At 38.7% G+C, this 16,044-nt stretch overlaps 1 long non-coding RNA gene and 4 other non-coding genes across 5 annotated transcripts; 2 read left to right on the top strand and 3 right to left on the bottom strand.

Annotated features, from left to right (window-relative positions):
- The first annotated feature begins 3,206 nt into the window (after nucleotides 1–3,206).
- On the top strand, nucleotides 3,207–8,797 carry LOC131703151 (uncharacterized). Its single transcript, XR_009309692.1, has 6 exons — nucleotides 3,207–3,407; nucleotides 3,523–3,571; nucleotides 3,923–4,128; nucleotides 5,838–5,974; nucleotides 8,402–8,499; nucleotides 8,746–8,797. It is a non-coding gene; the product is annotated as an uncharacterized LOC131703151 (long non-coding RNA).
- A 1,473-nt stretch (nucleotides 8,798–10,270) lies between these two features.
- Nucleotides 10,271–10,343, bottom strand: trnak-cuu (transfer RNA lysine (anticodon CUU)). Its single transcript has one exon. It is a non-coding gene; the product is annotated as a tRNA-Lys (tRNA).
- A 414-nt stretch (nucleotides 10,344–10,757) lies between these two features.
- On the top strand, nucleotides 10,758–10,831 carry trnan-guu (transfer RNA asparagine (anticodon GUU)). The gene has a single exon. It is a non-coding gene; the product is annotated as a tRNA-Asn (tRNA).
- Nucleotides 10,832–10,966: 135 nt separating this feature from the next.
- trnaf-gaa (transfer RNA phenylalanine (anticodon GAA)) lies at nucleotides 10,967–11,039 on the bottom strand. The gene has a single exon. It is a non-coding gene; the product is annotated as a tRNA-Phe (tRNA).
- Nucleotides 11,040–11,691: 652 nt separating this feature from the next.
- On the bottom strand, nucleotides 11,692–11,764 carry trnaw-cca (transfer RNA tryptophan (anticodon CCA)). Its single transcript has one exon. It is a non-coding gene; the product is annotated as a tRNA-Trp (tRNA).
- Nucleotides 11,765–16,044: the final 4,280 nt, after the last annotated feature.

The raw sequence follows: 16,044 nt of genomic DNA, 5'->3' as shown, positions 1-16,044 counted from the left end.
TGATAATACTGAATAAAATAATAATCAACACATTCGACACCCGTGACATTACCACCACTGCGATCTTGAAAATGTTTGTATGCCACAAAATAATGAACAGTCGTTCATTATTTTGTGTATCAGCCGCCACACAAAGCTGAGCGCAGTGCGGTATACTGTAATGATGTTCCAGTCAGTCTGCCCGGACTGCACTTGAACCATCTTAAAAACACGAAGCCCCTAATAAGCTAATTTGTAAAAGTTAGTAAAGAGTTGCGCTAATATAACGAAGCTAAATTTGAACTCCTAGCTGGAGCAACGAGAGAGGGCGAGAGGGCGGGGCAGAGAAGGAGGGGGAGACGCTGCTAGGCAACCGGCTCGTGAACATTCCACTCAGCTGAGCAGAGACCGTTAGGATTTAAAAATGCGAACGTTCCGAGCGGCGTTAGGCGCTTCGTTAAATTAACACACCGTTGCTGGCATTTGAATATAACCATATTTTAAATACTCAAATAGGACTGTATTAAAAAATATATTATGTTTTTCAAAGTAATATGTTATGTGGAATATTAAAACAATCAAACTAAATAACACGTTTGGACACAAAATATTTTTCTTCCTCATAACGTGTTAGAAAATGTAAACAGCAGTTGGAGAATGCCGAAGTCGATCATCCTAGCATGTTAAACGAGGGCATTTCTCCTGTAAGCTGCGTCTAGTAATAGATTGTTTATACTGTTCTCAATGGTTCGCATCCCAGCCTGAGACCACGATCCAGTGGTAGATGATGTTTTTCAAGTAATATGTTATTTGGAATATTAAAACAATCAAGTTAAATAACATGTTTGGACACAAAATATTTTCAGTGAGGTTAACAAGTAGTCTGTTTACAACAAAAATGCAATTTGTGTTAGGAACACTATTTTATTCGGATTTAAAATGGAAATTAAAATGGTATTGAGTGCTGACAACAGTTTGGTATCAGCTGTTGATTTCCTTAAAACAATCTTTTCTAGTAAAATAAAGAAATGTATTCTATTTAAAAATACGTAAAATTGAACTGTCAAAAGTGGGATTTGAACCCACGCCTCCCCACACAGCCATACGATGCCGGGCCGGATCCGGCTGCATAGCGGCACAGTCGGCTCGCAGTCGCAGCGGCAAGTAGCAGTTGGGCCAGTTCTGGCACGATGTCACTGACCATCGTATTTAGAAGGAGAGAAAACTACAACACCGGCCCAGTGCTGGCCCAATGTCGGAAAAAATATTATTTTTTATATGTACATACATTTACTAGGATTAGCTAAAAATAAAAATCAATCATATTTTTGTGTTCAGTATGTGAACCTGTAGTAACAGTGAATATTATAATAGTTTTATAATAATAAAACAATCAGATCTTTATCCCTTAGAATTTCCTGTTATTGCATTAAGTGTTTATTTTATTATTTATTACTCAACACAATTTGCTGATTTGTTACATTTGTGAAGTGTCTTTATGGGCGCTATATAAAAAATAAGAAATGAAGTAGAAAACTAACCTACATAAAAAAAAAAAAAAATACCAGTAAGAAATGTACGAGTGTTCGATTTAAAAAACATTCACGCGCACAAGCAGACTGAGCGAGTTTAAACCAAGAAACTGCTCGAGCTGAGTCACAGAAGTTGGAGACAGTTGAACGAAGGCAAGAAAACATTAGATAAATTGATAAATTTGACAAATAATTGTATATAAATAATAAATAATTGTATATAGTGAGAGTTAGTTATAGTTATTTATTTTTTTACTTCATTTGAAGCAGCCCTTTTAACAAGGTAAGGTTATTTAATTTAATCGACTGTATAGCTAGGCTATATCATTTGAAAACTAAACGATAAGTGTAGCTATACATGCCAAGTACAAGTATTTAATTATTATTTTTAATTATTTATTTATTTTTTTGTCAAGGTTGTCAGTGTAAGGGATTTTTCAACATCGACTTTATTATAAAAAAAACAAAAAAACATACACGCTTATGGTATACTTTTCTATCACATTTATCATTTGACCTATATTATGTTTACAATAAGATAAAATACCGGCAGAAAAAAAGTTAGTTACCTTGAAAAAGATACTGCTATATGGTTCTCATGTTATTATGAAACTCAATACCAATCGGGGATGAGGCAGAATTAAGCCCCCCAAATATGGGAATAGTTTCCTAATGGTGGATAGAGATTTTACTTACCTGCCTATATTTATATATTTTTGTAAATACTGCTTTTTTATTATTATTTTAATCAACATAATACATACCAAAAATGATACATTTGGCAGAATTTTGTGTTTTGTGGTATCAGTTATATACGTATTTTCGAGGTTTTGAAAGGTCCCAGTGGTGTTGTGGCTCCCCATAAGCACCGCCCTGTAGTGTATGTGGCTAACAAATACCAGAACATAACCAAAACAGAGAACACTGACAAAAACAAACAAAGCACATAATAAACACTAAAAGAAAATATATTACGAATAAATATTGTTTATTTATGTAGGATAAGTATTGCATGTAATTACAACGTTTTCAGTTCGTCGCAGCAGTTACCCAGCAAACAGGTAACGTAACCGTAATGTTACTTGTAGGTTGTCTTTTGGTTAGGTTATTACAGAACGTTCTGCAAACCTTCGGCCAACGTTATTAGTATATTCACCTTGCCAACAGAAATGTGTTTCATTGTCATTATAATGTTGATTTGCAATTAATTAGAGTTGAATGATGAAGAGTGAAAACGTAATCTTGGAAAAAAAGTTAGCAGATAATGTTCTTATAATGTTCCTGCAACATTACTAAAAACTGGTCTTGGATGCGAAAGGTTATTTTGAGTGACGTTTTTCAGATAATGCATAACACCAACTTTTAGAAAACTGTTTTGCGGTGTATTTGTTGGATCGGCACAGCCGACAGTCACACGTCACAACAGCTGGATTGTACCATGATAGCGAACTCGGGAAAAGACGGTAACTTGGTTTATTATTCCAATACTGCTGGCCGTAGTCTACGCCAAAATAATACATCTGACAGCACTCTATCACCAACAGGCTTTCTTGCTGGGGTTTTCAGACAGTTGTATTCACTCAGCAATTTGACTGCACTGCCCCTGGCAGCTACAGTCCCCCCATATTTATCATTTTAAGCCAGCCCACCCGGCCAGCTAACCGTCTTTCGCGCTCTTTAGCGGCTATGACCCCCAGAAGAACACTGTAACCCAGCGCGACTATAACAATTTCAGGTCTAGGTCATCCGAGAGATCAGTTGTGAGGTCTGGCAGATCAGATACGCCAAGATCACCTTGCAGACCAGATGAAAGGTCAAGATCAATTCGCAGATGGGATGAGAGGACCCCTACAAGGTCAAGTTGCAGGGGAAGACCCGTGCCGTTCTCTCATTGCAGTATGTTTTCATTTTATTAACTTATTTTATTCAAACAATAGCATTTTGATTTTAACAACCAATCCATATGCTTGTTTATTTACTACTTTTACTGTCTCTTACGTTTCTGTAACAGCAAACCCTTCCATCTCTACAGAGAATGCCACCAGAAGACCTCCGACTGAGTAAGTTGATCATTCATCTTTCTATCTTTAAAATCTTTGTTTAATTTAATTTCCAAATGCTCCAGCTGTTTTCTGTAGTAATTGGTATTTTGTTTGGAACCAGAGATTTAAATTGTTTCTAGCAATTCTGTTGATTTTTGTACACCCAATTTTTCTTATAGCTCATATGATTGTTGCATGATCTTGCAGTTAATTACATGGTCTTTGCTTTAAAAAAAGTCTTGTTAGTTGTTTTGGTTAAATCAACAGATGTAATAAAATGTCTGCAAAAAGAAAGTTCATCACTGCAGAACATTACTGCATTGCATCTCTGAATTATCACCTAATTGCTATAAATGTCTGTTCTAATAGATTTTCAGAGGAGTGTCCTCATGAAGCTTGACAGCATTCTTGAGAAGAAGCAGGAAGGCTTTGTCCTATTGCAGAGGGTGGTTTCTTCCCTTGGCAGCAGTGTGGAGGACATTGACGATGTGTTTCCTCGACCCTGGCAGACCATAGAAGAAATGGGAAATATGTGCACCCATCTGGATAAAGATGCTGACTTGAGGAAAAAAATGGTATGAAGTTTTCACTATTAGGACTAAACTTATATCAAGTGGGGATAATGATTGATTTTTGGTAGATTTAATGGTATGTGTAACATTGTACATAGTTGAAATCTGCAATATATATATATATATATATATATATATATATATATATATATATATATATATATATATATATATATATATATATATATATATATATATACACAGTGCCTTGCAAAAGTATTCAGACCCCTGACCAATTCTCTCATATTACTGAATTACAAATGGTACATTGAAATTTCGTTCTGTTTGATTTTTTTATTTTAAAACACTGAAACTCAAAATCAATTATTGTAAGGTGACATTGGTTTTATGTTGGGAAATATTTTTAAGAAAAATAAAAAACTGAAATATCTTGCTTTCATAAGTATTCAACCCCTGTGCTGTGGAAGCTCCCAGTTTGCACCGATGAAAGAAATTGCCCTAACAAGGACACAATTACCTTACCATTGGCCTCCACCTGTGAACCATTAAAGTTGCTGTCACATTTTCTGGATAAAAACCCCACTGTTGAAGGATCATTGGTCAGGCTGTGAATCTGAAGGAAAATGAAGACCAAAGAGCATTCTACAGAAGTTAGAGACAAAGTAATAAGGAGAAGGAGACTTGTGAGAGAAGCCACAGAGAGGCCAACAATCACTGTGAAGGAGACACAGTTCAGTGGCTGGGAGTGGAGTAATGGTGCACCAGTCAACCATATCAAGAGCTCTGCATAACACTGGCCTGTATGGGAGGGTGGCAAGAAAGAAGCCGTTACTCAAAAAGTACCATCTGAAAGCACGTCTGGAGTTTGCCAGAAAGCATGAGTGACCCAGCTGCGATGTGGGAAAAGGTTCTGTGGTCACATGAGACCAAGATAGAGCTTTTTGGCCAAAACTCAATGCGTTATGTGTGGTGCAAACCTAACACTGCCCATGCCTCAAGACACACCATCCCTACAGTGTATGGTGGTGGCAGCATCATGCTGTGGGGATGCGTCTCATCAGCAGGGACTGGGCATCTTGTTAAAATTGAAGGAAGAATGGATGGAGCAAAATACAGGGAAATACTGCAAGAGAACCTGCTTCAGTCCACTAAAAAACTGAAGCTTGGGGGGAAATTCACCTTTCAGCAGGACCATGATCCCAAGCACAAGGCCAAAGTAACATTGGAGTGGCTCAAGAACAAAAAGGTGAATGTCCTACAGTGCCCAGTCAAAGTCCTGATCTCAATCCCATTGAGAATCTGTGGCACTATTTGAAAATTGCGGTCCACAAGCGTCGTCCAACCAAACTGAACAACCTGGAGCAAATCTGCCAGAGGATTGGTCCAAAATCTGTGTGCAAAGCTGGTACATACTTACCCAAAAAGACTTAAAGCTGTTATTGCAGTGAAAGGTGGTTCTACCAAATATTAATGTGTGGGGGTTGAATACTTATGCAAGCAAGATATTTCAGTTTTTTATTTTTCTTAAAAATATTTCCCAACATAAAACCAATGTCATCTTACAATAATTGATTTTGAGTTTCAGTGTTTTAAAATAAAATATCAAACAGAACGAAATTTCAATGTACCATTTGTAATTCAGTAATATGAGAGAATTGGTCAGGGGTCTGAATACTTTGCAAGGCACTGTATATATATATTATCTAAATAGTTTGTAACTACATCAGTTTTTAATATGGACTATTCCTTAGATCCTGTACCTGAGTTCCATTGGAGGGACTGACCTGGGAGACACAGTGCCGAAAATTATACACAAGCTGTTTACAAACAAGCTTATGTCGCGCTACAACATGAAGGCCAGAAATGGAAAGCTGAGGTTCCATTAAAGGTAACCAATGATTCTAAATTTGATGCTAAACACCTCTGGGTTACGTAAACTGAGGCAGAAGCGATTTTAAGGGGAAATTCCATTTATTTTCCCCTTTAAACACATCTTAACAGGAAAGATAACAATTAAACCACTGCAGACGCCGTGGAAATGTGTTAATTGCAAGACTACATCCCCTGCTTTCCCAATCTACACGTTGTTTCAGTAGCAATGATGGTTCGGGGGAAAAAAAGTGTATTCTGACAATCAGAAACTTAACTCATCACAAGGAAGGCTGTCACCATTTCCCCTAAACGTGATTGATGCTAACCGGGCTGATTTGTGCACGGCTGTTCTGTGGCTGTAGGAACTGAATCTCCATATTTCAATATTGAGACAAAAATGGTTTATTCCACAGAATAAAATAATACATGTAAACAAATAGCAAATAAATGAACCTGTAACAATGTGCTGTGGAGTTGCTGTCTGATTCAGACTGTTGGAAGACGCTTTTCTTCTCACCCATCATAGTATTGAAATAATGTTAGATTGAAAAACAAGGGGACGGGACTGTAATCTTGCGATTAACGCATTTCCACAGCTTCTGCATTTTTAATTGTTATCTCTCGTGTTAAGAGGTGTTTACAGGGGAGAATAAACGGAAATCCCTTTAAATTCTCTTCTGCCTTCCCTTACGAGCTGCCTCTGATGGGTGGTCTAAACCAAGTTGTAGGGAAATTGATTACACAAGTGGTGGCCTTGGCATAATGGCTTCAAGCTGTTGTAACCTTTGTAAGGAGACTGATAATGTCTTAATTGTGGTAATTTAAGGATTTTTTTGTATTGCTTAATGGTAAATTATAGCAAAGCCAGTAAAGTGGTTGCAAAGTCTCACAGATGTGAAGCATGGCAATAGAGTGCATATTATTTTATTGTTTTGCGTAATGTTTAGTGACAGGACACTTCATAAGCCAAAATAATACTAATTCACATAAATGTATTATATATATATATATATATATATATATATATATATATTGTAACAAACTGGAGGGGTACCCTGCGGGATACTCCTCTCCACGGCTTCCACCGACGAGCACAGACACGTAGAGATTGCAGGCAAGTAACTTTTATTTACAATATTCAAACACAAGAGACTCTTTAAATCACTGAATGCCCTGTACGGGACACTAACTGTCTCACTTCTTCGCCCCTCTCTATCTAGTATAGAATACCAAGTCCCTACAGGTCGGAGCCTGTAGAAGTCCGCTACCTCTGCTGGGGTAATCCTGCAACACGGGTAAGTATCCACGGACTCCTCGCTCGCTGCAGGCTCCCTGGCCCAGAGGTAAGAACCGCACCGACTCCCTCTGCTGGAGTCTCGCTGCAGCACAGGCAAGGACAGCGCCGACTCCCTCTGCTGGAGCCTCGCTGCAACACAGGAACAGGTAAGGACAGCGCCAACTCCCTCTGCTGGAATCTCGCTGTAACACAGGTAACAGGTAAGTACCGCCGACTCCCTCTGCTGGAATCTCGCTGTAACACAGGTAACAGGTAAGTACAGCGCCGACTCCCTCTGCTGGAATCTCGCTGTAACACAGGTCACAAGTACCGGGAAGACTCTTGGTTGGAGTATGTAATGGGGCCCTGAATAAGAGCTCCTGGATGAACACTCCTGTGCCCCGCCTCCTAAGCAAGACGTGCCCAACGGCGTTGATGACTGTATCCAGACTGTGGGGACGAACCCCGGCAGCCAGTGTCCTGGGTGGTTCCAGAGCACCCCTGTGTACAACGTGCTTATTTTCCTGTTACAATAAAACGTGTCCTGCAAACCAAACTGTTGTTTTCGTCCGCTTTCTTTTCCCTTTTATCTCTACTCGCTGCTCCTGCAGCGCGTACTCATACAGTCTCTTTTCAAGTCCCGGATACCTCACACAGACACACAGTCGGCCGCCGTGACGGTCCTCAACCGACACGGAAGCTGCGGAACTGTTTTACTTAATACTGACGAGCGGCGTCCACACAACCATTTAAATAAAACAAATTATACTAGCAAAACAAAAGGCTACCTCACCAAGAGGGAAACCGCTCACAATTTACACAAAACAAAACTCTTGTTCACAAAACAAAACCCGTTCGCTTTACCTTGCGAAGTTTTAACAACACTCTCTGTTCTCTGGGTATTTCCTGCAGGACAATCCGGCGGTGCTCCCCACGATCACCCCCGTCCTGTCCTCCCCTACTTCCTTATATACCCCAGGAACCCCGCCCTAACAATTAGTGCTCCGGTTCCTGGGTGCTGTTTGCTTCATTTTCTGTAGTAACGCCGCCATTCCTTAAAGGCGACGTTACTTCTTTCTTACAATATATATATATATATATATATATATATATATATATATATATATATATATATATATATATATATATATATAATTTTTTTTGTAGAAACAACCAAATGGAACCACAAGGTGACCAGGACAGAGGTGGAGTTGAAAGTAGGGGAGACTCTGAAACTGGCACCACATCGACAGAAACAAAATCAGGTATGCAGCCATGACTCCTCCTTCACTTTCCTTCCATTTAGGTAACCAAGTAAGAGATTATGCCATATTTGGTCAAATCGGCCATAATACATTATGGACTGGATTTAATAGGAACGAGCTGTTCTCTATCAACAAGTGGATATGTACATCATGTACATTGAGAACTAATGTGTATCTGTATATTACTAAACAACTTAAGTGACTACAATTAAACTTGAATTAAATACATACTGTTTTCCCTTTTAGGAAAGGCTGAACAAGTCCAAGGAAAGGGCAGAAGATGAGGTGGCCAGCGGACTAATGATGAATTGATTTAAAATTATATATATATATATATATATATATATATATATATATATATATATATATATATATATATATAAAGATCATAAATAAAGAACATGTTGATGAAAATGAATAGTTGTTGCTTCTTTTATTTGCTCAAATTTATTGTTCACAAAGGTTCTCAGAAGGTTATTAAATAACGTTAGGAAGTAACGTTCTATGAACAAATAGAGAACTTTCCATATTAACGTTTTCTAACGTTACTTGGTAACGTTCTTGTAACATTCCGATAACGTTAAATTGTTTGCTGGGTAGTTACGATTCTTTTTTTTACGTATATGGCTAAAAGTAAATAATTTAAATGTAAAATACAATGTGTTTAGTTAAGCATAAGTTACTATATAAATGCTATTCAAATTTTTAAAGATGTATAATAAAATGACTACCTATAATTGTTGGTGACTTTAAAACATAGGTAGTGGTGTTCTTAAAACCTCAGCGCATCTTTTTTTAAATTATTTTTTAGGTTTCTGTTGTTTATTATGACATATCAAGTTGGATATATCTGCTTTTATTTCTTAATATTATTTTTAAGTTGTTCATTTCTCTTTAAGTGAGTCTCTACTAGTACATTTGCAGTAGTTTAATTTCATTTAATAGCTATAATATGGTTAGGGCTAATTCATTTATGCAACAGTATTTTTAAAAGTTAGCTGTGGACCAGTTCGAACCCCAGCTACCAGTGAAGGACTGCAATTTTAGGAATATAATTGTTAATTTTCCAAAACCGGGCCAAATGTGTATCGTATGGCTTCAAGCCGGTTGCCGCATTTGGGCCGTAAGTGGTCCAGTTGCACCATGCGTATGCCAGATTAGGGCCGAGAGTGGGCCAAATGTGCTTCATATGGCTCTAAGCCGCTTGCCGCATTTGGGCCAATACATACGGGCCAACATCGGCCCGAGGTGCAAAAAGACACCGGGCCAATACTGGCACCCGAACCTGGGCCAGTTTGGCAGCCGGAACTGGGCCAGTGTTGGGCCAAAATAGTTTGGTTGTCTGGGCTCCATTCAGAGACCAGAACACAAAATTCTTTGGAAAGACAGAGTCCTTGAATCTGGCGCCTTAGACCACTCGGCATTCTGATAAGCTGCATTTGTTAATGTAGAAAACCGCATTATTTATTTCAGCACACACTAGGGTTCTCGTATCAAGGCCCGATTGGGTTTACGCACATACCAACTGTTGCTCCATGAATGATGTTAAGACAATTGTAAGAAAAAGAATCGGATTGAAGTCAACCCAAAAAGTTAGATTATTTATTTCAATATCGTTATAGCTATAAACGATGCATGCATTTTACAATAGCAATTGCTATTTGACAATGACCAATAAGTAATTTTGTTGCAATACTGTATACAATGTGAACAGAATCAGACATTGCTCCGTTGTCTCGAAGAAACATCTTCAATTTGTATTTAAAAAGGACGCCCAACGTGGGGCTCGAACCCACGACCCTGAGATTAAGAGTCTCATGCTCTACCGACTGAGCTAGCCGGGCTGACTGGTGCATGGTACTTTCACTGTAACCAACTGAGCTATTAATTTGTCATCTTATTTGAGAATATACTGAATGACAGAACCAAAGATTCCAAATATAATCCACTGAACTCTAGCTTTATTATCATAATGAAAACAGATTACACATGACCACAGTTCTGTATCAAAATTAAGTCGTAAGTATATGGTTTCCATTGTAGCTATTTACACACACTGCTCTGTTGTCTCCCAGGGTGTTATCTAACAAAACGACATATGCTGTGCTGCCATAAAAGATTACATAGACTTTCCTGCCCCATCTTGCTTTCATCTTAGATGTGATCTCAGGTTCTGCTGTGTTCTGCTCCCTCGATCACGTTCTGCAGCATCTCGCCTTGCTAATCACTCCCGTATGCTTTGGTGGTTTAACAGGTTGGTCTCTGTGGCGCAATCGGTTAGCGCGTTCGGCTGTTAACCGAAAGGTTGGTGGTTCAAGCCCACCCAGGGACGATGCTTTTTGCATTTCTTAATCACATTAGAAAATGGCACTCTGATACGCTGTTATTTCATCCAATTACGCTCAAGGATAAATGTGCTCTTTTTTTGTAGTTCAAAATAATACAAAACAAATATCGTCTTGTTGTTTGCCGAAACCCGGGATCGAACCAGGGACCTTTAAATCTTCAGTCTAACGCTCTCCCAACTGAGCTATTTCGGCTTGACAAGGCAAGTGTTTCGAGGTAGCATTCTTTTTGGCAATCCAGTAAACCTGTAATGAGAAACGTTCAACAGCTCGGCAACACCATAATAGAATCCGATGCCTTTACAAATGCGTTTCGAAACTGTTGTTTTCTCCCAAATGCGGTTCTCAACAAATGTTTTTTTTTTTTTTTGGTATTCCTTCCAGAGTAAGTCCAAAAGGCAAACACTGGAACTGGCTGCCTGAAAGTGCAGCGCTTGAACTGCCTCAACAAACGCTGAGCTCTAAAACGTGTACATTGAAAGTCGTTGTTAATTCTTAAAGGTCTGTTAAGCTTAAAGGTACCAATCATTACTTGCTGTACTTTAAATTTCTTCAAAACTAGTATTTCTATAGCTATGTTCTCTATCTCATGCAAGGAAGTGTTAATATAACTTCATTACCTAACTGTGTCAATGAAGACTGGTCAACAGTAATTTCGGATTCACTTTAATTTATTGTGCTGTATCAAATGAAACATAAAAATGAATCGCAATACAATAAATCTCTGTTTGATCGCTATACAATCAATATGTTGTGTAGGCTAAATTGTATAAATAAATGTCCGGAAACAGTCAAATTCAAACACGTTAAAAAATGAAATAGTGCAGAATAAAAACAAAGGCGTCTTTGAACTCGACGTGATTTGAACACGCAACCTTCTGATCTGGAGTCAGATGCGCTACCGTTGCGCCACGAAGTCCTGGTGTAATGCCAGCTTATTATGCAATGCTAGAGTGTACAGCAAGCATGCCAAACACATGGTAATGCCGACGCTGATACTAGGAAAACACTCGGTATCACCAGGGTCATGGGAAACAGCCGACTCAATACGTGTTCGTAGCCAGCAGGGCTATTAAGTTGTCGGAAGTGTGTTTGATTCTCAGCTTTAAAAGTAAAGAAAACATAAAACAATGCGATTTGCTTTTATAAATTTCATTATTTGAAACGTGGGCATAAACACAGTTGTACTGGCTGGGAATCGTCTCTGGTCAATTACTTGGAAAGCAGCTATGTTGACCAATATATCACCAATAGGGAAAAGCTGGCAGTACTGAGTGACACAGAAGACGGATTCTCTCAGCGCGTCTCCTCTGAATGCGCACTGGCACAAAGGGGCTTTTCTCATCTAATGTTTGCACTGTGTTTTTTGCTGTGTTGATTGCTATTTGTCTATTTTGTTTGGTGCACGGGTGAAACGGAGTTCGTAATTAAAGTATTTTTTTGTTTTGTTTATCACAAGCACGGTGCACACGGACCTCAGGTCCCGCCCCAAACAATTGCAGGTACCTGTACACACCTGGAATTAAAAGGGCTTTGAGGTATTAAAAGGGTGAGGAACTAAGAGACTGGGAGCATGGAACGAGGAGATACCGGAATAGGAAAGAGAGAGAAGCCGAGGGAAGTAAACGAAAATAAAGAGGACGAGATTAGACAGCGAGTGGTTGGGTTTTTTTTTTGTGCACGGACAGTGTCAGTTTCGTTTTGTTATTTTTTTTCGTGGACTCACTCTGGGAGGACTGCGGAACTTGGTGATTGAAGACATTTGAAAAGAAGTACTGACAAGAACCTTTGCGTTCGTGGTTTATGTCAGGATATCAGGATCTCTCCTGAGGCCTTCAGCTGAAGCGCAGCACCCTATGGAGAGGGCTGTCCAAACAGGCGTCTGGACAGGAGCCCTAAGAGGAGGTCTGGACCAGAGAGTGGATGACGTATGGTTAAGTGAACAAATACACATTAAAATGCATCTAACGCTCAAAAATTAAACAATAATTCAAATAAACAAACTATGCAAAAAAAGGAAAACCAATCCAATTAAAATTCAAAAATCATAAGTGATAATACTGAATAAAATAATAATCAACACATTCGACACCCGTGACATTACCACCACTGCGATCTTGAAAATGTTTGTATGCCACAAAATAATGAACAGTCGCCACACAAAGCTGAGCGCAGTGCGGTATACTGTAATGATGTTCCAGTCAGTCTGCCCGGACTGCACTTGAACCATCTTAAAAACACGAAGCCCCTAATAAGCTAATTTGTAAAAGTTAGTAAAGAGTTGCGCTAATATAACGAAGCTAAATTTGAACTCCTAGCTGGAGCAACGAGAGAGGGCGAGAGGGCGGGGCAGAGAAGGAGGGGGAGACGCTGCTAGGCAACCGGCTCGTGAACATTCCACTCAGCTGAGCAGAGACCGTTAGGATTTAAAAATGCGAACGTTCCGAGCGGCGTTAGGCGCTTCGTTAAATTAGCACACCGTTGCTGGCATTTGAATATAACCATATTTTAAATACTCAAATAGGACTGTATTAAAAAAATATATTATGTTTTTCAAAGTAATATGTTATGTGGAATATTAAAACAATCAAACTAAATAACACGTTTGGACACAAAATATTTTTCTTCCTCATAACGTGTTAGAAAATGTAAACAGCAGTTGGAGAATGCCGAAGTCGATCATCCTAGCATGTTAAACGAGGGCATTTCTCCTGTAAGCTGCGTCTAGTAATAGATCGTTTATACTGTTCTCAATGGTCCGCATCCCAGCCTGAGACCACAATCCAGTGGTAGACGATGTTTTTCAAGTAATATGTTATTTGGAATATTAAAACAATCAAGTTAAATAACATGTTTGGACACAAAATATTTTCAGTGAGGTTAACAAGTAGTCTGTTTACAACAAAAATGCAATTTATGTTAGGAACACTATTTTATTCGGATTTAAAATGGAAATTAAAATGGTATTGAGTGCTGACAACAGTTTGGTATCAGCTGTTGATTTCCTTAAAACAATCTTTTCTAGTAAAATAAAGAAATGTATTCTATTTAAAAATACGTAAAATTGAACTGTCAAAAGTGGGATTTGAACCCACGCCTCCATTCAGAGACCAGAACACAAAATTCTTTGGAAAGACAGAGTCCTTGAATCTGGCGCCTTAGACCACTCGGCATTCTGATAAGCTGCATTTGTTAATGTAGAAAACCGCATTATTTATTTCAGCACACACTAGGGTTCTCGTATCAAGGCCCGATTGGGTTTACGCACATACCAACTGTTGCTCCATGAAAGATGTTATGACAAGGGTAAAAAAGAAACGGATTGAAGGCAACCCAAAAAGGTAATATTATTTATTTCAATATCGTTGTAGCTACAAACGATGCACGCATTTTACAATAGCAACTGCTATTTGACAATGACCAATAAGTAATTTTGTTGCAATTGAGAGGAACGGTAGTTCCTCGCACAAGTTAGAAAATCTTGTTTGAAACTACCGAGAGTCTCCATACAGCTCAAAGAGTTTAGCTGTTTTTACCATGTTGCAGCGGCAAAACTAAATCACTTAGAATTACCATCTGTATCACAATCAAAAGACTGAAACTTTCTTACCTCAAATGTGAAAAAAATGTACATACCTCTTATACACAATGAGGTATAAGTCGTCAAACTAAGGTGACATTTTTATTCTCCTCCTCCTCCTTCCTCTTCCGTCTGGTTTTTAAGGGTGTGTAGCGACTATTCAAACAGAATGGGAGTGGTAAGTTGCCATGGCGACCAGGCAGCTTTAACAGGCAATGCGAGCCTGTGCCTCACGACTGCAATCTTCTGGCTCCTGATGCTGCGCTTTTGCAACGAGAGCTTCAACTCGCCGAATTGTGACATCTAAATATTGCAGGCTCCTCTTCCATACTTAATTACTTACTTACTTACTTATATTATCACTAACTGTTATAAAGCAAATGTTTTATACATAGACGAGGATTTTAATCGCATTAACAAAATATATGCTACCCTGCTTCACTGAAGCCTATAGTTTCAATTCCAATCGCAACCACTAGATGGCAGCATAACACCACAAGCTCTACATAATTTAAGCTGATTTGCTATCGCTGCGAATCTCACACACTCCAAACTTTCTATCACAATTTAGTCATATGTCCGCTCATCCTCTCAGATACTACAAGCTTTAATACATGGTACGAGACTGGTAATGTGTTTGATTTATGAATTAAGGAGTTCCACTATTAGGAGAATGACTGACTGGAGTTGTGAAACTCAAACCTCTGATCAAAAGTTCATCTTTTCCATTCCAAACAGACCGCCGATCAATCCCGTATTAACTAACAGGATGGTCGGCATCTCATCTCTCTGCCTTCTTCTAGTATAACACTTGTTCATAGTAATGTTAATAATTGCCAATGCGTTTCAAACACAAAATTCACATAATGAAATAACCACTCAATTAAAGTATAATGTAAAAAAGAAAAGTAATACCCAGGGTGCACCTCTCTATGAATAATTTAAAGAAACAACCAATCACCAATCTCTCTAGCCGGGAGAGGTTTCAGTCCCCGCCCACCTGCATAGTATTCAGGAGGAGGAAGGCTCTGGTCATTTCAAGGGTTTTGTTGCAAATGTGTTTCTTACCCTTTAGGTGCCATTGTCCTAATCCGAGGCTACTTTGTCATTTTTGGCGCATTTTTAACTGGCATCTTATTTAAATGTTCTTTTAACTCTATTGTTATGATAACTTACTCTAATTGTGTTAACCGTAACAGTTAAGTCTAGATGTAACGTATCAGATTACATAAACACACCTTGTGTTCAGTTTTTTTTTTTTTTAAATGTATGGGTCCTCTATGGGTAGAGACAGATAAGCTGCGTACCTGCTGTTTCTACACATTAACATTTACGAAATACACACACTAAATTGAAATGTAACATTTTAGAAAATCTACTTTGCCAACAGAAGAAAAACAAGCTAGCAGAGGATGGTTTCGATCCATCGACCTCTGGGTTATGGGCCCAGCACGCTTCCGCTGCGCCACTCTGCTATGCCGCTCTGCTACAGCTGCTGCAGTTATGATCCGTTTTCTTTTCTCCCAAATACGGTATGCAAAGTATGCAACCTGCCCACTGATCACAAGTAGTTTTATCCCCCAGTTTCGGCTGCCAATTCCAATATTCAGTCTGTAAAGC

This window comes from Acipenser ruthenus, chromosome 32 (genome assembly GCF_902713425.1).
Source record: "Acipenser ruthenus chromosome 32, fAciRut3.2 maternal haplotype, whole genome shotgun sequence".
NCBI classification, from domain to species: Eukaryota; Metazoa; Chordata; class Actinopteri; order Acipenseriformes; family Acipenseridae; genus Acipenser; species Acipenser ruthenus.
This window is presented reverse-complemented; position numbering and strand designations above follow the sequence as displayed.